This window comes from Felis catus, chromosome F1 (assembly GCF_018350175.1).
Source record: "Felis catus isolate Fca126 chromosome F1, F.catus_Fca126_mat1.0, whole genome shotgun sequence".
NCBI classification, from domain to species: Eukaryota; Metazoa; Chordata; class Mammalia; order Carnivora; family Felidae; genus Felis; species Felis catus.
Genome location: NC_058384.1, coordinates 31865139 through 31888461, shown reverse-complemented (window position 1 = coordinate 31888461; position 23323 = coordinate 31865139). Strand labels below are relative to the sequence as shown.

At 39.2% G+C, this 23323-nt stretch overlaps 1 protein-coding gene, 1 non-coding gene and 1 pseudogene across 3 annotated transcripts in view; all 3 read right to left on the bottom strand.

Moving 5' to 3' along the window:
- KCNH1 (potassium voltage-gated channel subfamily H member 1) overlaps nucleotides 1-23323 on the bottom strand; it is a 466004-nt gene that overhangs the window by 386964 nt on the left and 55717 nt on the right. The window lies entirely within an intron of this gene.
- Nucleotides 1616-1720, bottom strand: LOC111558488. Its single transcript, XR_002739389.2, has one exon. It is a non-coding gene; the product is annotated as a U6 spliceosomal RNA (small nuclear RNA).
- Nucleotides 16049-17927, bottom strand: LOC101092909 (annotated as a pseudogene).

Genomic DNA, 23323 nt, shown 5'->3' with positions numbered 1-23323 from the left:
ATATTTCCTTTAACAAACGATTATAGCATCTAATTAGTACTGTGATAACCCTGCTTAGTTACTTACTGCTGCATAGCAAATTACTTCACAATTTAGAAGCTTAAAACAGCCAATATTTATTATCTCACAGTTTACTTGGGTCAAGAATCCAGGGATCTTAGCCGGGTACCTTTGGTATAAGGCTTCTCATGAGACCAATCAAGCTTGTTGGCTGGGACTGAAGTCTCATCTGAAGGTTCAACTGGCAGAGGATTTGCCTCTAAGTCCCCTCACATGGTTTTGGGAAAGATTCAGTTCCTCACTGGCTGCTGGCCAGAAGCATCCTTTAGTCTTTGCCACGTGCTTCTCTAGGGAAGCTCGCAACATGGCAGACACTCAGAATGAGGAGTAAGAGAGCACAAGACTGGATACTCAAGATGGAAACCACAGTCTTTTTGTGACCTAATCTCAGAAGTTGCATCCCATCCCCATCATTTGTGCCATATTCTGTTTATTAAAAATTAAGCTCACACTCAAGGGGAGGGGATTGCACAAGAGTATAAATGCCCAGAGGCAGGGATCATTGTGAACTTTCTTAGAGGCCGCTTACCACATCTACTTTTGACCCTAAGCTTCTATCTTTCCCATTTGATTATTCGACCATTACCCACCACAAACATTCTTCTGTATCTTCTGTATCTTTAGGACATTCAGGCCATTGAACTCCCTATTAGTTAACACTACCACCACCACTACCATGCTGTTTACTTTCCATGTTAGTAGTTTAGATTACCTGGTCTATCCGTTTGGTAACTCTCTCACCAGCATCTTAAACTCTCCTGCCCCTCTACCCTCTGTCTTTTCATAAACCCAACCCTGGATGAATACATCATCTGTTCCCTCTGTGCCTGCATCTTGCTGGCTAAACCATGCTGCAGGAAATTGTGAAAAAGGCCAGATTCGCATTTCTATCTATACCTTAATGATTTCCTACCCTGCCGGAGCCCTCAGCACGACCTGGCAGTTACCCTGTATGACCTGAGTCAGCTTGCTTGCTATTCTTCACCATTTATAACCTTCCTCCTTCAACCAACACACCCTCATTCTCCCAATTTCAATGGTAAATGCCTCCACTTCTCAAAAGACAAAGTCTACCATAGGGGTTCCTTTAAATTTCTACCACAAAGACCTGTTTACAATTGCTGCCATTCTCTCATCTATTCCACCTTTTGAAATAGTGCTGAATCCCATCCCTGGCCACCTTCTCAGAAGCTTACCATTATTGATTATATCTTTTCTATCCTATATCTTCATCATCTTCTCTCTACTGAATCCTTCACATACGAATTTTCTTTTAATCCCTGATCCCACTTCCCACTCTATCAACTGCTATCCTAGATTTCTCCCCTTCTTCACTGCTGATCTTTAACAAATTGCCTAAACTCACTACTTCCATTTCCTCCAATCTTATTCTTTCCTCAGTCCAATCCATTTCTTTCCCCTCCCGACACTGCTGAAACAGTTCTCCCTAAGGTCACCAGTGACCTCCACATCACTAGAGCCAATGAATATTTTTCACTCTTTGTAGTACTCTATCTCTTTGTGGCATTTGGTGTTTTTGTTTGCTTGTTTGTTTTAAAAATATGGAAGCTTCATGAATTTGTGTGTCATCCTTGCATAGAGGCCATGCTAATCCTCTCTGTGTTGTTCCAACTTTACTAAAGTGCTGCCAAAGTGAGCACTCTGTGGCATTTGAAACACACTTTCCCTTGGTTTCTGTGATGCCACATTCCTGATTTTCCTCCTCTGTCTCTGTAGTGGCATTATTTATATTTATGGTGTCCTGGAATCTTCTAAACACATTTCCATATTGTGTTCACTTTCTTCATGATGAGTCCCAACTCCCAAGGCAAAGACCAGGGCCTGCCTTGCCAGCCTCCCTTGTAATCAAGTGTGAGCATGTGATGTTAAGTCCCACTACTTACTGCATCCACATGAGACTTGGAATTAGAAGAAAATGCTGGAAGGAAGGAAATAAGTCAAACTAATTTTGCTTGCATAGGTTATTGTGAGGATTAAAATTTGATAATATACATAGAGCAATTAGAATACGGCCTGGCACAGTGTCAGCACTATGTAAGTGTTAGTTATTACTATTCTGAAAGAAACAGTGGTAGCTCAAATAACCCAAAAACTATTCTAAAAGATTCCTATCATCACCATCTGTCAGCCAAAGATTTTCATCAACTATGAGACACATAAAACCAGCTAGGGACCTGCTACCATGGCTATATTGCTGGTGAAGATCACAGATAGATCAACAAGTAGAGAAGCAGACCAAGACGTTTAGCATGAAAGTTGGAAAGTTCAGTGTGATTTCAATCATGGTGTCAAATGCTGAATCAATATTTCTGGGGATGGCCAGCTACAAAAGGAATGGCTGAGCTTCACACATGGAATTTTTCCCCTCAGAAATTAAAAGAGGATGGAGTGGGTTAGGGGGAGATACTTTGGACTAGAGGGAAGAAATTAATTCAATGGAACAGAGACAAGGACTCCCCTCTCTCACATCCCCCTAACCCCACCAAGCTATAACTGTAAATTGTGTAAAACAAGAAGAGCCTTTTTTAATGAATTATTGCTTTGCGAGCAAATTAACTGAGTAACATAGAACAGTATGTATATAATTTTATATAATCTATATATCTGTAACATATAACACATTATCTGCTTCACTTAGGTGTGATGAGGAGTGAGCAAACTAATAATGTAAAGCAATGTGAACAATGTCTGGCACACCATTGTTTGTTTGTTTGTTTGTTTGTTTGTTTGTTTGTTTGTTTGTTTTCAGTCATGTCTTTATGCCCTGCCATTCCCTTTTACTGTTTAAAAATGGTTGGTGCAACTGAATTGCCTGCAGTTCAGGGGTTTGTGACCAGAAAGATGCTGCACAAGAAGAGAAAAAACAAAAGCCATGAACCCTAGTGGTTTACCTTTGAAGCTAAAATCTCCACTCCCCACTAATCTTTCTAGGAAGCTATAACAGAGGTTCCTTAAGAGAAACGGTGGGCAGAGGCCTTGAGGGTGCCCATTGTTGCATGACAACATACTTAAGGCTGGATCCGCCTACCACAGCTGGCTTTCCACCCACTACAGTGCCTACCCCAGGCAGAGCCTTCCTCTCCAGCTGACCCACCCCAGAGAGCCTCAATCCCTACAGCTTTGTGAGCAGCAGATTTTATAGCCTCAACCACACAAATGATTGTCCAACTGTACCCAGAGCAGCCAGGAGAACAGTGTAAGACTTTACTCTCTGTGCTTAAATTAACACTAGGCATGATTCAGAATTGAAAATCCAGTGGAAGAGTAACTCCCAATGGTGCTTGTAAGTCACGGGGGAATCATCGTGACACCGTTTGGATAGCTTTGGTTTGTTTGCATTATATATGACCTTGTTATCACGAGATTTCTCTCTTCACCAGCATGGGATCTACTTACCTCTGCTCTTCAAATGCCACTTTGTTTACTCATTGGCCATCCTTTTTTGAAAAATACCATCTCAACATCAATAGGCCCCTTATGTGGCCACCTAATAAGTTACTCAGTAAAGTATCTTTCAGTAAGAACTATATAGAATGAATTATCAGAAGCCTTAATATAATTTACCTCTATAAAGTATTGACTTGTCCAATACAATTCTAAGAGTACTCTTATGTATCATCCCAAGAAGGAAGAAAGTGAAGAAGAACATAAAGAACCCAGAGCACTACAGCTCTCCACATAGTTCACATTCAGGACATAAATGCAGAAATGACCAAAGATGAATGCCAAAGAGTTGTATCAAACTGTGAGCCAAATGCCAGAGACTAATTCCCTTAATTTTCTGAGAATTGTGAACACTGCTGCAGGCAGCCAAACCTTACTCTTAGAACAAGTGAAAGAATATATAAAGCAGAGGACCACCATTTGTAGAATACGTATGCATAAAAAATGTAAAAAATGACAGAAAATATGGAATTCCTCAAGGTCCCTTTTGTTCTTACGCTCTTTGTTAAGGACAATATTTGAACTGCACTCAACCTTCCAACATCATAAAGAAGAAAGTGAAATCTAAGATACGGAAAAAATACATTAAGAAACCCTATAGCTAGTTCAAGTAGTTCAAGCCTCCAAACCCAGCTGAGTGAAACATTAGAGTAACCAGAAGCGCAAGCACACAAACAATGGTTTCCTGATTCTTTCCTAAGGAGAAAGAAATAAACTATTTTAAAGACTTTTTTTAAATGTTTATTTATTTTTGAGGGAGAGACAGATACAGAGAGAGACAGAGACAGAGAGACAAAGCATGGGTGGGAGAGGAGCAGAGAGGGAGACACAGAATCTCAAGCGGGCTCCAGGCTCTGAGCTGTCAGCACAGAGTCAGCTGTGGGGCTCGAACTCACAAGCTGTAAGATATGACCTAAGCCAAAGTCGTACACTGAACCGACAGAGCCACCCAGGGGCCCCAAGAAATAAATTATTTTAAAAACCACTGTCTACGGGGCGCCTGGGTGGCTCAGTTGGTTAAGCATCTGACTTTGGCTCAGGTCACAATCTCATGGTTCGTGGGTTCGAGCCCCGCGTCAGGCTCTGTGTTGACAGCTCAGAGCCTGGAGCCTGTTTCGGATTCTGTGTCTCCCTCTCTCTCTGCCCATCCCCCAGTCGTGCTCTGTCTCCCTCTGTCTCAAAAATAAATAAACATTAAAAAAATTTTTTTTTAAATAAAAACCACTGTCTAGCAAGCTAACGATCCAGATCCTGAGCAAACTATAGATAGGTTATTAAATACATGGGTTGAGAGTATGTAGAAAGGAATGAGTTGACCACAAGGAACCAGAGACAGGTAAACCAAATGGGGAAAGAGAGGAGCAGAAAATAGTAGAGGGAGAGAAAGAGACTATAAAGAAAAATTGTGAATTCCTTGGAAATGGACCAAAAGGATTACAGGATGTCTTTAATGAAAACCAAGTCTTTTTTAGCATATCCTCCAAAGATATCCAGTTCTACGGGGGTCTTCATGCCTTTCATGACCTTTGAGCTACTTACAACTCTGTAATTTGTAGACAACTTACAGAAGTGCAAATTAATTTTGTCCAGAGATGTAGAAATGAATTTTTTTCTGATGGAGCATCAGTTGATTTTCCCCCACCAATGTGAATAAAACAGTTTAGTGTTTATGAAGCAAATTCTTCTCAATATTCCTAATGGCCTGTATGGCCCATATAAGTTTCTGCTCTCTGGACTCTCCTTTGAACCTGTTGTAGCATCTTACTAACTCCTATATTAATTAATGAGCTGAATAAAATCTTTAATTTTTTTCAAATTTTATCTTGTACAAGAGGCATGACTTTCCCTTTAAAAAATATATTTCCTTTTATGGGAGGATGGAAGGGAGTTCCAGGCAGAAGCAGTGACAACTTTTTAAAATATGGAAATGAGGAAAAACATAATGTGTTGACAGCAGAAATATAGCACTTGCACTAAGTGGGGAGATGAGGATGGAAAGGTGAGCAAAGATTAGGTCAATGGAAGTGAAAAATGTATTATCTTAATAGTTGGCACCAGAATTTTTCTTAGGGAGGTTACTATAATTTTTTTAGCCAATACTTGGACTGCTGCTTATGACAGACCAAAGAGTGTGAATGTCAGCGGGCACCATGGTAAATATTTTAGAAAGTGGCTACAGTGATCTTCCTAAAGCAAAGAAAAAAATATGTTTTAACTTCTAAAAAGGGAGGGTAAGAGAAGAATCAGGGATATGATGTGTAGTTGGAGACCATGTAGGGTAAAAGGCCAGTAATGTTGGAGTAGCTAAAAGGCATTTCAAAAAAGGAATGGCTAATGTTCAATTTGAAGTCATTTGCATTGATGTAGTATAAATCTTTCCAAAATTAGCTTTGTGTCAGCTAATTTTATGGTCAAATTCTAGGGAGCTCCTTAAATGTGTATAGAACTTAAAAACAAGCAGAATTACATATTTGAGTTGCTGTGGAGGCACTACCCACTAAAACCTGAGCCCAGCAGTAGGACTATTCATGCAAAAGATGCAGACACAGAAATCTTGGAGAGAAATACTAGACTTTCCTAGGATTGAGGTGACTTTATTTAGGTGTCAGTGGGTAATAGATCTACAGCTGACATATGGGTTACATAAACCAAAAATAAAGAGTTTCTACTTGGCCTTGGAGATGATAGAGTCACTGAGGTGACTGGCATGGCAAGAGAGCTGTGTCTAGAGGTTAGGGAATGACGTGAAAAAAGGCAGTCAAGTGCTCAGTTGGGGTTGGGAAGGCAATCCGAGTTGCAAATTACAGAGCATTTTCGAATGGGGACAAGTATTTTACATGGGGGCATTAAAAATAAACTAATTAACCCAGGTCAGAGAGCAGAACTGTGATTGACAAAGGGATGGAGAGAAAGGCCAGGCAGCTGTTCAGATCACCAAGTCATTGTTTCATACTTCTAGTTTCTAGCAGAGAGGGAAAGTCTCAAATTACCTTCCCACATATTGTCAGCATTTAAGAAATCATGTTAGTATTAGTGCAGGGGAAAATCAGAAATGATATGTGAGCTGCTTCCTAGGGAATATTGGCATTTTCCAGAAATGGTTATGAAAGGACCATCTTTCTTATCAACCACAAACACTTTTTGAAGATCCGCTTACACTAAGACCCAGTCGATCTGGAGCTAGTGCAGAACTGAAGAGCAAAGGAGAAGAAATATATATAATCTCTTCTATTGGAGTTAGGTCAGCTTTGTGGTTGAAAATATGAGCTTTGAAGTCAAGTAGAACCAATTTGAGACCCAGCTCTACCCCATACTGGCTGTATGATCTTAGGCAAGTTATTTAACTTCTCTGTGCCTCTGTTTTCATCTATAAATGAGGATTAATAACAGTAACTTTCTTAAGAGTAGAAGGATTCAACAACACCAACAATAACAAAAGCTAAACGCTTAATATTTGCCACACTGTATAAAGCACTGAGTTTGTAGGAACAGGCACTCCTATTCTCCTATTCTATAGTTTAATCTTCTTGGATGGTTCTTTCCCAATCTGGATAATTTCCTTATACATATGTGCCAATCCAGTACTTTGCTAAATACTCAAGGAGGCCTTCTTCAGGCACTAGCCACATTTCTTGTGCTCAATAGACCCATGTGGTTAACAGCTAATGTTTTGAGCAGTACAGATATGGAACATTTCTATCATCACAGAAAGTTCTATTGGAAAGTGTTACTCTAGGGCCCAGACTTGTCTAACTTCAAGCCTATGCTTAGCTTGTCAGTGTGTTAAAATTTATTGTGCATTTAGATCAGCTTGGGATCTTGTCAATCTTCATTTCCAATCTGATGTCAGGTGATCATAATGCTATGGGTTAACAGACAACATTTGAGTAACACTGCAAACGATTAGATATAAGCTTCCATAATTATTAAGTTGGTATGTGTTTCTTTTGCAGGAAAAACATACTGAAACAAAAAAAATCACCTGACAGAAAAGATCACTGTAACATTTTGTAACCTTTCTTACTTGCTATACTTTGAGTGCCTAACTTGCAACTCTAACTTTATACACAAGTTAATTTCCTAACCAGTGCAGGATTGTTCCTTCCAAGGGCCTTCCTGCCCCCTACTTGCCAACACCCCCCAGAAAGCTCAAGGAGTGAATGTGCTTTGCCATCAGGGGTCCCAGAACTTTTCCAATGTAGAATTGGGAGAATGGGTCAGGAGAGTAAGAACAGAGTATAGGGTATGGGGAGAGGAAAGATCTCAGTAGAGACATGAAGGAATTACCCCTTCTAAGAATCAGTTGGTGTGGGGAGCATTACAGGCTAGGGAAATAGAAGGACAAGAGGTGGTGCAGCTTAATACAAAAGTGTGAGAGATGTGGGTAGAGATGTGTTAACAAGGTGATTATGTCAGACCTCGTTGGCCCAGTTAAAGGTTTACTCTATCAAAAAGCAACAGAAAGCCACAAAGGATTTTAAAGATAGGAGTCATAGGATTAGAAATGCATTTTATGGAAAGATCATTTCAGATGCAATGAAGAGGATATATTAAATGGCCTAAGCCTGGAGGCAGTGAGACCAGGTGGTGATGGTAATGAAAAATTAGAGAAGTTAGGGGATATTCATACCTTTATAGGAAGTAGAGTGAGAGCAGTTCGATCAGGCAGAAAGACATTTCATGTTGGCTATTGAAAAGTCACTTGACTACCTGGGATCTTAATTTTCTCATTAAAAAAATTTTTTTAACGTTTATTTATTTTTGAGAGACAGATCATGAGCAGGAGAGGGGCAGAGAGAGAGGGAGACACAGAATCTGAAGCAGGCTCCAGGCTCCGAGCTGTCAGCACAGAGCCTGATGTGGGGCTTGAACCCACAAACCGTGAGATCATGACCTGAGCCAAAGTCAGACGCTTAAACGACTTAGCCACCCAGGCACCCTGTAATTTTCTCATTTTAGAGAATGGCATCATACCTAACCCTGCAGAGTACTCCCTCCCTTATCATAAAAATACAAAGCCTATTATGAGCAACATACTCAAGGTAAAGTAAACTTCTGGTATTCCAGAAAATTTTAAATTGTTTAAGATGTATACATTTCATTTTTGTGAAGTGCCTCTCTTCTAGGGAATAAAAGTATTTTATTAACACTGTCTCATAAGCCTTTTGGTTCCCTGTGAAGCTGGACTAATCAACACAATAGATTGACTCAATAAAAGGGTCAAACATTCACTGGCCTATTGATAAACTATCCAGAGAGGCAGGGTTCTCCCCTTTGAGAATTTTCCACACCATCAACATTGATAAGCCAAATGCATCCTCTAGGCCACCTTGAAAGGTTAAGATTCATGTTTGAGAACTCCAAGGATCCATAAATCAAGAGCACCAGTGAAAAACTATGATTTAGAGTTTACTTGTAAGAAGTACACATGTGTTTTCAGCATATTATTAGAATAATCACTGATAATATCATATTTTATACATACATTTCCCCTAGATTTTTTTAGTTTGAAATAGCTTTCATGCATTAATTTTCACGCACTAATATTATCATAATTATCATATCTAAAAATGCAAAGCAATAGATTATTTTTCTGTTGTTAAAACCGTGTCTTTGTCCTTTCTCCAGAAGATCTATACATAAACATTTCAATCTTTTAAGCACTCATAAAAAAGTGATTCTGTTTTGAGGATATTCAGTGTCTACATATTTTAATTAAATATCTGTAGAATTCATAGGAACATAAAACAATACCTATCTTTAATACACACACACATGCACAGGTACACACATACACACACATATATGTATACCATTCTAGAAAAAGTAATTAACTTTAGTGGAATATTTGTAATTCTGTCCTCTAAGAGATTAAAGGTTATTTGAAATCTAGAATTCATATCAGACTGTGAAGTTTGGTTATAGATAAACTCAATGAAGTTTGATAGACCAAAAGGATACATTTCAAATTCAAAGTCAACTGTAGGGCTAAGAACCTACAATCACTGGGATATCAAACAGCTGAAATTCATTGCAGTATAGCCCAAGTTGCATACTGGAAAAGAGGTGGGAGGTAGATATCACAGAGATTCTAATATGTACGCAATGGTATGCCGTTGTTGTTTTCATTTGCAATTCCCTAATGACATACGATGTTGAGTGTCTTTTTATAAGGTTATTTGCCATCTGCCAAGATCTTTTGCCCATTTAATGGGTTAAGAACCTCATTTTCAGATGAGGAAACTGAGGCACAGAGGGGTTCCACAAGTTGCCCAAGGTTACACAGCTGAGGCTGAACCCAGGCAGGAGGGATCAAAGCCCACAGTTGTAATCGCTATCCTGTAATACTTTCCGGATACAGGTTTGGAGCTAAAAAACCTGGGTGTCCAGCTGGCTGTGCGATTTACATGGTTTCTAACCGTGGGTAAATTATTTGATCTTTCCCAGCCTCAGTTTCTTCTTCTGTGATATGAGGAAGACAGTGTTGCTGTTAAGATTAAATGAAACAAAGTAGAGAAAGTGCTGAACTTGTTCTCAGAACATAGCAGCTGCCAATAAATGGTAGCTATTATTAGTCCAACACCACATGAAAGAGTGAGAGAGGCCTGCCTTAGCCACAAGAATTAGCACCTGCCTCAAAACTAAAATAGATCAGTCTGGGCTTTAAATTCTATAGAAACTCAGACATTTCTTCCTGAGGTTTTCATGATCCATTGTCAGCTGATATACCTTGTGCACACAAAGGAATAAAGGGGGCTCCAGTTTCTTAAAAGAAGAATAGAATTTTACTATATTCAATTTCCTTTTCCTGTTCATCTTGTCCTTTTGATGGCCCTCCAAAAGAAAAAAAAAGTCACAGTTGTGTTAACCTTGCAGCTAATGAAGCATGCCTGTAACCAGATGTGCCCTGCTTGCGTCCACTGAAACCAGAATGGTGGCAGAAAAGGCAGACATCCAAGCAATTGCACCCGATGTGCGTGAATGACTGTCAGAGAATGCAGGGATCCTCTGAAAACAGGAGTTATGAATGCTCGTAAGGCCATATTGCTCAGGGGTTGATTCTCAAACCTGTTTGATCCCCAGAATCTCCTGAGATGCTTTTTAAAAGAATAGATTCCTGGGGCGCCTGGGTGGCTCAGTCGGTTAAACGTCCGACTTCAGCTCAGGTCAAGATATCGCGGTCCGTGAGTTCGAGCCCCGCATCGGGCTCTGTGCTGACAGCTCAGAGCCTGGAGCCTGCTTCTGATTCTGTGTCTCCCTCTCTCTCTGCCCCTCCCCCGTTCATGCTCTGTCTCTCTCTGTCTCAAAAATAAATAAAACGTTAAAAAAAATTATAAAAAAAAATAAAAGAATAGATTCCTAAGTGCTCAGCTTAGACTTAACTGAATCAGAATCTCCTAGGGTTGGTGAGGAGAGAAAGTATTCTGATACATGTACCTTTAAAAGTTCTGAGAGGCTCTAGTGATCAGGGAACTGCTGATATAATGTCATTCCCATCTGATATCTGGGATCCTCCGTGTGTGTGTGTGTGTGTGTGTGTGTGTGTGTGTGTGTGTGAGAGAGAGAGAGAGAGAGAGAGAGAGAGAGAGAGAGAGAGAGAAAGGGAGAGAGAGAAGAAGAAGAAGAAGAAGAAGAAGAAGAAGAAGAAGAAGACGACGACGACGACAGAAACAGAGACAGAGAAATCAGGCAAGTGCTGTGGGAAAATGGAACATTATGGGATGTAAGACCTTTCCAATTGTACAATTTATTGTACTTTATCAATAAAAGTAGATGCAAACTGATTCAGAAGTAACTGAAATTGTTTCCTAATGAAAGTGATCAAAAACAAAGCCTACCAGTTCAAAAACGAAAAAGATGCTAAAAGGAACCTAATATTCAGTCCTCTCACTTTATTCTGATGTTGTAGCATCTTTAGAACATCTTTAGATAATGACTCTTAACTAATTTGAATAACTTTTCCCTATGAGAGCTAATGAAGTTGAATAATTTAACTAAATATTTGGAATCAAAATCTAAGTGCTTTCCCTTAGGTTTTTAGGTTTCCAGAACTTTAATGAGTTAATGAGAAATTTGCATTTAGTAAGGCAATAAATAAATTAATTATGCTTGGAAGAAATCCAGTTTCACGGGTTTAAACTATTATTAAAACTCTGCAAATACTTTGATTTTGATTTTTAAAGTTTTATCTTTTGACTTTTATTTATTCATTCAATAAACTTTTTTTAATGTTTATTTTTGAGAGAGAAAGCACGTGCACAAGCAAGGCACAGGGTGGGGGACAGAGAATCTTAATCAGGCTCTGTGCTGGCAGCAGAGAGCTGGATGTGGGGCTCAAACTCACAAACCATAAGATCATGACCTGAGCCGAAGTCAGATTCTTAACTGACTGAGCCATGCAGTCATCCATCAATAAACTTTTTTGAGAACTATTAATTACTATGGCACACCACTGATCTAGATGGTGTTACCAAGAAGAGGAGGTCCCCATATAGATAAACAGAGGTGGAAGGGTTGGGGAGTGGCTGGGCTAGGAGAGAAAAGAAACATTATAATGAGCACTTACTCAGTGCCACTCTCATTTATATATGGTATTCTTTGTAATACGATAATCCAACAACATAATTTGATCACTAAGAACTAAAACTAACACATTTCCTAAACCTATGTTAAGCAGTCCTACAACTAGACACACCTTCCTGTCCCTCTGAAAAGAAGCAAAAATGACCTGCTTGCCTCTGGAAAATAAGACTGTGAACCAACTAAAATAGGTTAATTCCAACATTAGTTGCATGCTTGTCTCATTAGGACCACCAATCCAGTATTATTATGTCACAGTTTCTCCCCCTCCTCAACTAGTTCTCCACATTACAAGGTATCCAACCTATCTAAATCCTATAAGTATCCTCCCCTGACTTCTCCTGAGATATTACTCTCTGTCAAGATGATGCTCCCCCTTTCTACAGCAAATCCAATACAAATAGATTTGTTTGATCAATAGGTTTTGTTTTGTTTTCTTTTGTTTTTCTGGTGGCCTTCTGGGGAGTCAACAGTCAATGTCACTCACTATTCTTTGATGAAGAAATTTGCCCAAACTCATCAGCTATTATGAACTACCTTCTTGAAGAGCCAAGTGTTAAATGCAGCTGTAGTCGACTGACTCTGAAATTCCTATTCTCTCCACTGGGGTCCACATTTAGGCATCTGTGCTAGACAAGGTAAAGCACACACAGGTGTTTACTGTACATTCTCAGATGCTCTCCAGCAAGCAACTTTGAAGGGGATGGCAGCATTAAAAGTGGCAATCCATAAATGCAAGGGAAATTCAAGTCCTTAAATCAAGTCCGGAGGTATCTACTGCCATCTGCTCGTCACAGTGACACAGCAGTAAAATGCATAAATAAATGACTCACAGACCATAAGGGAGTTAGTTGCCTAAATGAGTCCCACAAATAGATGCAAGCAAACAAGAACTGAAGTCTCACTACTGACTGATAACAATAATAAAAGCTTAAAATTTTACACATGATCCTTAAAAAAATTCTGGAAGCCCTCCTCTGTCAAGGCTCATAATCATATGCTCATAATCATAGAATTTTGGGGCCTAAGCACTGAATAGTTATTGAAAACATAAAATATCAAATAAAAATGCAACAGTATATCAGTTTCAAATGTATTGAAGATTCTGTGTTGACTTCAAAATGGACCAAGGTGAACAGGGGAGCTTTGCGGGACACAGAGGAGGTGGAGTTTGGTCAGTAGTTCTAGACAGTTTGATTAGTTCTACAAGGAGGTAAAGAGGCAAACATCCTAAAGGCAGAGTCACATGAAGGAAAACAATGAACCATTTGCCAGAAAATATAAAATATGTTCTAGATATGCTGGCTAAGGGCTCCCAGCTCAGCCAGTGGGGTTCTAGGCTGAGGTCAGGCCATGGTGGCTACCGACACTCTGCCATTAAGAAGGGTCCAGAGGGACACAGTCTGGGTAGGGGTGCAGGGGAGGGGGTTGGGGCTGGTATAAGAAATTTCCACAGCAGGGAAAGTTTCTGTCACTTTCCTGTAGGGAGTGACATACCATGACATTACCATCATTAACAGTGAAAAATGCAGATTGTACTGTTGATGAATGAGTTAATAACAGTGACAACAACAGCTAATACTTTCAGGTAGCATTATTTCATGCCAGGCAGTACATATACTAATTCATTTAAAGTTTACCCTGTGAGCACCTATGAAGTAGGCACTGTAATTATCCTTAAACATATGAGGAAATTGAGACATAGGAAGATTAAGTGACTTGTCTAGGTCTAACAGCTAGTAAATGGCAGAGCCAGGATGAACCAATCAATCAATCAATTAATTAACAATCCAACCATTTGTGATGTTCTGTCTTAGTAGGCAGAACACATGCTTTTTTCTGCTCTAATGATGTAAGAAATCTACTCTGTGCTCAGCAGTCTACTTCAGACCTCGGTACTGAGTACTCAGTATTCATATGGATGTAGGCTTCTCCCCTTGCTACATGAGATTTTGTGCTTATATATCACTTACAAGGCACAACATTTCTTGCGTTTTATCTCCCATTTCACTAGAACAATGGGGATGTCTTACATAAACTGTGCTCTTAAAGTGGCTTCAGGTTAGTTGGCCAAAACGGATTTGTGATTTTCTATTCATGTTCAGAATTATAATTTGTAAATTAAAAATTATAACTCGAAGGGATTATTTTCAATTTTTTATATTTAGCATATTTTTTTGTCTTGGAATAATCCCAAACTTACAGAAAAGTTAAGTGGAATTCAAAGACCTTTTCTTCTGAGGCATTTGAGAATAAATCGCCAGCCTGATGCCCCATCACCCTGTAAGTGCTTTAGTGTGTATTTCCTGCAAATAACATCCTCCCACACTCTGCAATGCAACCATCACAACCACAAAGTTAACACTGACACTACACTCCAGTTTAATCCGCAGACCCCAATTGTCCCATTACTGTCTTTTATAGATCTAGTTCACAATCACACGTTGCATTGAGATGTTCTGTTTCTAGTCTCCTTCAGACTAGAACAGTTCTGTCTTTCCTTGTCTTTCATGGCCCTGAGACATTTGAAAACGACAGGCCAGTTATTTTATAGAATGTCTCTCAATTTAGAGTTGTCTGATGTTTTCTCCCGGTTAAATTCAGGTTATGCATCTTTGGTGGGAATATTGCAGAAACAATGCTGAGATCACATTGCATTCCCAGGTGGTGCAGATTTTGATTTGTTCCTTTACAGAGAATGTCAGCTTTAACTATTTGATTTAGATGGTGTCTGCCAAGATTCTCCACTGCAAACTTACTCTTCTCTTTATAATTAATAAATATTTTACGTAGAGACACTTTAAAATAATGTGAATATTCCATTCTTCATCAAATCATCATTTATTTATATTAGCATGAACTTATGACTTCCTATTATATTCAATGAGTTACCATCTCTTAGATAATATCTTTTTTTTTTAACGTTTATTTATTTTTGAGACAGAGAGAGACAGAGCATGAACAGGGGAGGGGCAGAGAGAGAGGGAGACACAGAATCGGAAGCAGGCTCCAGGCTCTGAGCCATCAGCCCAGAGCCCGACGCGGGGCTCGAACTCACGGACCTCGAACTCATGGACCGTGAGATCGTGACCTGAGCTGAAGTCGGATGCCCAACCGACCGAGCCACCCAGGCGCCCCTAGATAATATCTTTTTGCTGCTCAAATTGATCAGTAAGATTTCCTTCAAGCTGGCTTCTTTGTGCTTTTGTTGTTGTATTTTTATTTTTTATTGAGGTATAATTAACATGTAGCATTATGTTAATTGTAGGTGTACAATACACTGATTTGATATTAATACACATTGTGAAATAATCACCACAATAAGTTTAGTTAACATCCAGCATCATACATAGTTACAAAAAAAAATTGTGTGTGTGATGAGAACTTTTTAAGATCTACTCTTAGCAACTTTCAAATTATTATTAATTATAGTCACCATGCTGTACATTACATCCCTATGACTTGTTTATTTTATAACCAGAAGTTGGTACCTTTTGTACTTTTTGACCTCCTTCACCCACTTCACCTATCCCCACCTCTCACCTCTGACAGTCACCAATCTCTTCTCTGTATCTGTGAGCTTGGTTTTTTATTTGATTTTGGAGTTTGGTATTTGTATTTCTCTGTCTGACTTATTTCCCTTAGCATAATGCCCTCAAGTCCAGTTATGTTGTCACAAATGGCAAAACTTCATTTTTTTACAACTGAATAAATTGTGTGTGTGTGTGTGTGTGTGTATACACACACACACACACACACACACACACACACACACACACGGGCACCTGGGTGGCTGGGTGCCTGGGCGGCTCAGTGGGTTAAGTGTCCTCCTTCAGCTCAGGTCATGATCTCACAGTTTGTGACTTCAAGCCCCAAGTCGGGCTCTGTGCTGACAGCTCAGAGCTTGGGGCCTGCTTCAGATTCTGTGTCTTCCTCTCTCTCTCTCTGCCCCTCCCTCGCTCACACTCTGCCTCTCTCTCAAAAATAAATAAACATCAAAAAAAATTTTTTTATATACACATTTTCTTTTTGTACAGTATTTTCAGTTTTATTTTAAAAATGCACATACAACAAAAATTGTCGTGAGCCATTTCTTGGGTCTACTTGCATTCAGCACTTGCATTTGAACAGCTTTCTCTGTTTTTACAATCCCAACAAATTCCTTCTATCATTTCAAGCACCTTCTTTGTCCTGCCAGGCCCTGCTTCTGGTAGTTTTTCCAATCTCTCAGGTGTATTTAATGGGTGTGTTTCCAAAGCTTGTTCCAAAAGTTTCTGTTCTGTTGTCCAAGGGGTGAAATCTGTTCGTGGACCTTCAAATTGTTCTGAAGGTGTTGCTTGGGACACCATTCCATGCTCTTTTTAAATTTTATCAAAATCCTTTTTGTTTATGTCATCTTTTTTTATGAGGATCAGGTTCTTGAAGACTCTGCTCTACCAATAACATCTTTGGCAGTTCTCTTGACTCCAGAAGAAGGTATGTTCATGTAATTAGCAATAACTTCCCATCCTCACTTTGTTCCATAGGAAAGAGGTTCAATTAAGTAGTAATTGCAAATCATCTTCTGCCTAATTTTTACTGCCATTTCCACTTTGTCAGTTGATTTGTCTGCATTCTTAGATGCTATCACATGAGAGCTTCAGATTCCTCTCTTTTCTAATGTGCTCATTTATTTCTTCTCTTTTTTACAGAGCAGATTTTGCTACTTCTTTCGTAGGTGATGTCGGTGTTTCAAACACAGTAAGCTTGCTAGTTCAAGTCAATCACAACCTTTTTCCACTTCTTCCATCACTCTAACCTGCTCTGCCTCATTGTCAGAAAAGTGATTCCAGGGGCACCTGGGTAGCTCAGTCAGTTGAGTGTCCAACTCTTGATTTTGGCTCAGGTCATGATCCCAGGGTCCTGGGATCGAGCCCCGAATCTGGCTCTGCACTGAGCATGGAACCTACTTAAGATTCTCTCTCTCTCTCTCTCTCTCTCTCTCTCTCTCTCTCTCTCTCTCTCTCTCTCCTTCTGCCCCTCTCCCCTGCTCATGCTCTCAAAAAAAAAAAAAAAGTGATTCCAGGTCTTATGTGTTTCAAAGTTTTTCCTTTCCTTTTTAATGGCTTTTTTCTGAATAGTTTTTCCTTCTTAGCCAATAATGCTTATTGTCTAACTTCCTCCTCCTCTTTCTCTTTCACTAACCAAGAAGCTTCTAGTTCGGCTTGTCTTTGTTTTTCTTTAGCTTCTCGCCCCTTCCATTGTGCTTCTGCTTTGGCTCTCTTTTCTGCTTCTTTCACAGTTTTTTCTTCTTCCTTAAACTTCTTAATCACTGGACCACAGCTATGTGCATTGTCAACTAATGTTCTTACTTTGTTCATTTCTCCTTTTTTTCTTTGTGCCCCGTTGCTCTCTACTGCTTTTCAATCCATCTCCTCTCATCACAACATTCTGCTTTTTCTTTTTCTTCTTCATCTAAATAAGAAAATTCTCTCAAAGAATCAAAATTATACCAGAAAGAACAAAATTCATCAATATCTTCAAATGATGAATTCATAACCCAAGGTTAGGGACATTTTTCTTTTTACTCAATCATCTGGAATTCCTTTGAAACACTGGGGGAAACACTTCAAAGAAAATGTCCTTTGCTTCACTTTTAGAAGGAATCGAGTTATCAAAAGTAGGATCTACATTGTTGAATGCTTGTCTTTCCACCAGATCAGATAACATTTCGTAAGCCTTAGTTATGCAAGTGAAGTAGTTGTTATCTCCTTCTTTATTGGTTCACCAGCTGCTTTCCATTTGTCTGGGTGATGTTTTAAAATCATCGCTTTATCTTCCAGTCTTTGGGATCAAGTGTTTTCAACAGGGAAACTCTTCTAACTGCAATTCTTCATCTTCTGATCCCTCTGATAACTCTTTCTTATCCTCCAGTTCCTGAAAAGAGGCAGAAGCATTTCTGTTCTCTTAACAAAAAGCTTCAAACCACCTGACAGGGTGTTGAAGCAGAGGTCAGACTGTGGGTGGAGCCCTGGCCATCTGCAGTGCCCAGCAGGAGCAGCAGGAGGGCACCAGGCTACAACACATTTTCTTTATCCATTCGTCCGTAGATGGACACTTAGGTTGCTTCTGTATCTTAATTACTGGAAATAATGCTGCCGTGAGCTTGGGGGTGAATATACCTTTTCAAGTTAGTGTTCTCATTTTCTTCAAATGCCCAGAAATGGAATTGCTGGATCATATGGTAGTTTTATTATTCTTAATTTTTTTGAAGAAACTTCATATTGTTTTCCATAGTGGCTGCACCAATTTACATTTCCACCAACTGTGTACAAGAGTTTCCTATTCTCCATACTCTCACTAACACTTATTTCCTGTCTCCTTGATAGTAGCCATTCTAACAGTTGTGAGGTGATATCTCATTGTGGTTTTGATTTGCACTTCCCTCATGGTTAATGATGTTGAGCAACAGGTATAGGTACATTATACACTGGCCATCTGTATGTCTTCTTTGGGAAAAATGTATATTCGGATCTCCTCTCCCCACCTTTTTTTAATCAAATTGGTTTTTTCTATTGATTTTTATGCATTCTTTATTTTGGGTATTAGCTGCTCGGTAGGTTTCCTTTTCATTTTGTTGATGGTTTCCTGTGCTGTGCATATATCCTTTTGATATGGGGCCTTCATTCTGAGAACGATTTACTCTCTGGCCCAATAGGATGTCCCAAAAGTTTTCACTGAGCCCTGGAATCAGTCATCTCTGGAAAACCCTGATACTTATTTAGTAGAAAATGATATTTAGAAACCTGGATGGAAAGTGAGCTCAGTGCTACTGAGGTGGAAAGGGGGTGCTACTGCAAGGCCATCGTGCATACACATGCACATCTATACCCATCTCTTTATTTATTTTATTAATTTAAAGTATTATATTTATTGAAATCATGAGTTCACACCAATACAGCCAATTCCAACCTAACACCACAGTGTTCATCCCAGTTTTCTCCCTTTCCACTACATAGTGAAAATCCTGACTCCCATTTTTCTTGATATCTTCATCTTTTTGATTGATCCCCCAGTTTGTAATCCATTTCCCATGATTGCTGCCAGGTGTTCCCTATATAGACGACGTCTTTATTCTGCTCAGGCTTTGAAACCTCATGGCCAGGCTGCACTCCACACGGGCACCCTTCCACCCAGCTTGGGCTCTGACACTCTGCTCTGGGTGCCCTACCATGTGAATGCCCTCCTTACCCAGCTTGGCTCTAACACCCCACCCTGCACTCCCCACAAAGTAGACTGCTTCCTCCTCCCACTGAGGCTCTGACCCCACACCAAACAGCCTGGCAAGATGCTCTTGACTGGTTCGGAGGGCTCTGCCTCCCCCCATCACACCACCCACCTCAAGATGACTCCCTTAGGGGCATCTGATTTAATATCTGAGCTTTTCAGAAAGGAGAAAAGAAGCCAACTGATACATTATCAAATGCTATTTTAAAATATGAGAATCATTCTAGAGGGAAAGAAATCACCAGAAACTTTCATTTAAAACTGCTTGAAGGCGTGCCTGGGTGGCTCAGTCAGCTAAACATCTGACTCTTGATTTTGGCACAGGTCAAGATCTCACAGTTACTGAGTTTGAGCCCTGCATCCAGCTCCAAGCCCCGTGTTGACAGTGCCGACCTGCTTGGAATTCTCTCTCTTTCCCTCTCTCTCTGCTGTGCTCACACACACTCTGTCTCTCAAAATAAATAAATAAACTTAAAAAAAATTGCTAGAAAAAGATTTTCATCAAATTAAAGCATTGCTTTTTAAAATGAATTCTAACCATGAAGAAAATGTTTATTTCCCATGAAGTTCTTATATCAACCAATAAACAAAAATATATTCATTATACAGTACTTTGTGAAACTTCCCCTAGCATATACATGGCCCAGCGCAAGAGGACAAATGTAGACTTACAAACCAGCAGAAAAAAAAAATACTTGAAAGTTCTAAGTTATATTAATAAACTTTCAAATAAAATAGGTTCTATCCTTGTACCTTGACAAATTACCTTTCATAACAAATATTTTTAAATGTATGAAATTATGTTGTTTTATATGATCAAAAGTCAGCTAAATATCAGAGATAACTGAATTTAATTATTACTGCATGTCTGGGGTGCTCTGTTGATGAGTCAGTAATAAGTGAGGAATAACAAAACAAAGACACACAAAATTCATTAATTACATTTATTCCATGAAATTTACTTTTCTAGTTTTCATCTTAGCAAAACCACTAATTATGTGGTCAGAATCAAGATTTTTCATATAATTTGTTTCTACTGTGAGTCATTCCAAATTAGATGGGCTTTCTTGAACCAGAGAAGTTCCTATGTAAGTTTTGTTGTTTGTTTATTTGTTTGCTTTTTACTGATTTGAATTTGGAGAAACTTTGCTGAAACAATAGCAACTAAAGTAAAATCTCTACAGCATTATTTAGATTCAAAAACAAATCATGAATTTTTGTATCATGCTCAAACACTGTAATAAAGCTACGTATGAAAAAGTATTGCAATTGCTAAATATTACAAGATATTTTAATTTCACTGTATATATTATCATTTAATAATTTTTATCATCTCTTAAATCAGCATCTATATCTGAGATTTTATATAAAGGATCAATTATAGAGGTGCCTGGGTGGCTTGGTCGGTTGAGTGTCCGACTTTGGCTCAGGTCATGATCTCATGGTTTGTAAGTTCAAGCCCCGTGTCGGGCTCTGTGCTGACAGCTCAGAGCCTGGAGCCTGCTTGGGATTCTTTGTCTCCCTCTCTCCCTCCCCTCCCCCACTCACACTCTGTCTCTCAAAAGTGAATAAATGTTTAAAAAAAATTAAGAATCAGTTATAACACATGTTATATCTAGACCTAGTACATATCAACTTAAGAGTAATATGAATCATTTAGTATTACACAATCCCCGATGTCGTGTTCAATGGTTGTAAGCGAGTAAGAAAATGGATGCTAGGCAGTATTGCAACATAACAACTCATTGTGTGAAAATGTATTCATATCATCTGAGACGAAGAAATTGGCAGGTTAGTTAATTAGTTTTCTCTCTTACCTGAGTGCTTCTACTACTCAAATCCTTCCCTCAGAAATGTTTGTTTCTAATGTTTGCAGTGGCACAAACTACAATCTTCAGCACGCAGACACAGTCACTTTTTATTTTGAGGACAGGAAAAAGGGATGGAGAGATGAATGGGTTTGTCTCAAGAGGGGTTGTTTAGGATTACAGGTCATGCTGTGCCACAGCTGAGCTCATCTCATGAGTGACACACAGTCCACACATTTATATTTGTGTGTGTGTGTGTGTGTGTGTGTGTGTGTGTGTGTGTGTGTGTGTGATAAATGGAGCCCTCTTAGGCATAGGACCCAAGCCAAAGGCCCCTTTGCTGGAGGCTAAGGACAGTAATGCTATGCTGCCTACAGGGTGTTAAGTTCTGTATAAAATAACAGATGAAGTCATAAGACAGGACCTAGTTTTTCATAAGTTTGAAATCTAAGTGGAGAGCTGCCAGGGGAGAGGGAGGAGTATTAGGATCCATAAAGTGAATAAACACAGTAAGACTGAAAGGTGCCCAAATGTCCAGAAATAGGAGGCACTTTGTACAGATTACACACTGAATCCCCATAAGTCCCAGACTGTCCCAGGGGCAGGGACTGTCTCAATGGCCATGGAACCATGCAGAGCACGTGGTACAAAATCAATGCACAATAAATGTTGAGGAGGAAAGAAAGGAGCATATGGCCTCTGAATTGATGAACTCAAGCTTCTGATGCTTTAAAAATAAGTTGTCCTCACCCCCAATCTGTCCCCCACTTCTTTCTTTCTCCCACCAGCCCTCTTAATTCTTCTGTACTCCCTCAAAGGCACATGCTTAGAAGTAAATCTTATCCAATGCATCTTATGCTCCAATGCATATTTGATATGGTCCCTCCCATTTGACTTTATTTTAATTAACATTTACCATGGAGTGTTGTACATTTAACAATTTATATGACCTTAGGGAATTTTTTTCCCCTATACATCCTATGTGATTTCATTTCTGTTGATGATGTTTCTGACAAGGAAGTGAGGCACGGTAATCATTAACATCGTTAGAGATTTTTTTTTTTACAACAAAGTAACATTCTTGAGATGATTTTCCAGACCCATTAAAAATGAGAAGTCTTGGGGCGCCTGGGTGGCGCAGTTGGTTAAGCGTCCGACTTCAGCCAGGTCACGATCTCGCGGTCCGTGAGTTCGAGCCCCGCGTCAGGCTCTGGGCTGATGGCTCAGAGCCTGGAGCCTGTTTCCGATTCTGTGTCTCCCTCTCTCTCTGCCCCTCCCCCGTTCATGCTCTGTCTCTCTCTGTCCCAAAAATAAATAAACGTTGAAAAAAAAAAAAAGAGAAGTCTTAAGCATGCCCAGTAACAAAAAGAAAAAAAATAACTAATGTGGAATGAACCCAAATTGTTCTTCATCTGTTGTGGAACAGAGCTATACATGTACAGTCACTCACAAAAGCACTCACAGCCATGCTCTAATTCACCCTCTTAAATGCCTGATATTTGATCCTATCTTGGTTAGTTCTGCTTGCTTTAATTATGATCAAAAGCTGGACCTTGAGAAATAATCCAGATATTTGTCAAGCACCCACAAAGTTCATGGTACCAGATGAGGTCCTCAGAACATAGTGTACAGAAGAGACAGGCCTATTCTTAAGGAGTTTATAATCTAAGAAGAAAGGAAATAAGAACATACAATTACAGTAACTACAAAATGAATAGGTCAAAAGACTGCATTTCCAAGTTAGAGAATGGGTTGAATCCAAGTTAGAGAACAGGATGAATAAATTCAAGTCTTACCTAAATGCTGGTTTGCACAAAAGCATACACAAAAGGAAAGAAAGAAGCCAACAGAGAACATGATACATTTGACTTAACTTCTTAAAATTAAGGTAACATTTACTTACAGTGAAATGCATACATCTTAAGTGTACAGTTCAATGGGTTTTAACAAATGTACATACTCCTGTAACAAAATAACGATTATGATACAGAGTATTTCCATCACCCCAGATAGTTCATTAATATCCATAGTCCCTCTTTCATTCCTCATTTTAGTAATTTGTGTTTTCTCTCCTTTTTTCTTGGTCAGCCAATTTTATTACTGCTTTCAAAAAACCAACTTTTATTTATTATTCCCCATTGTTT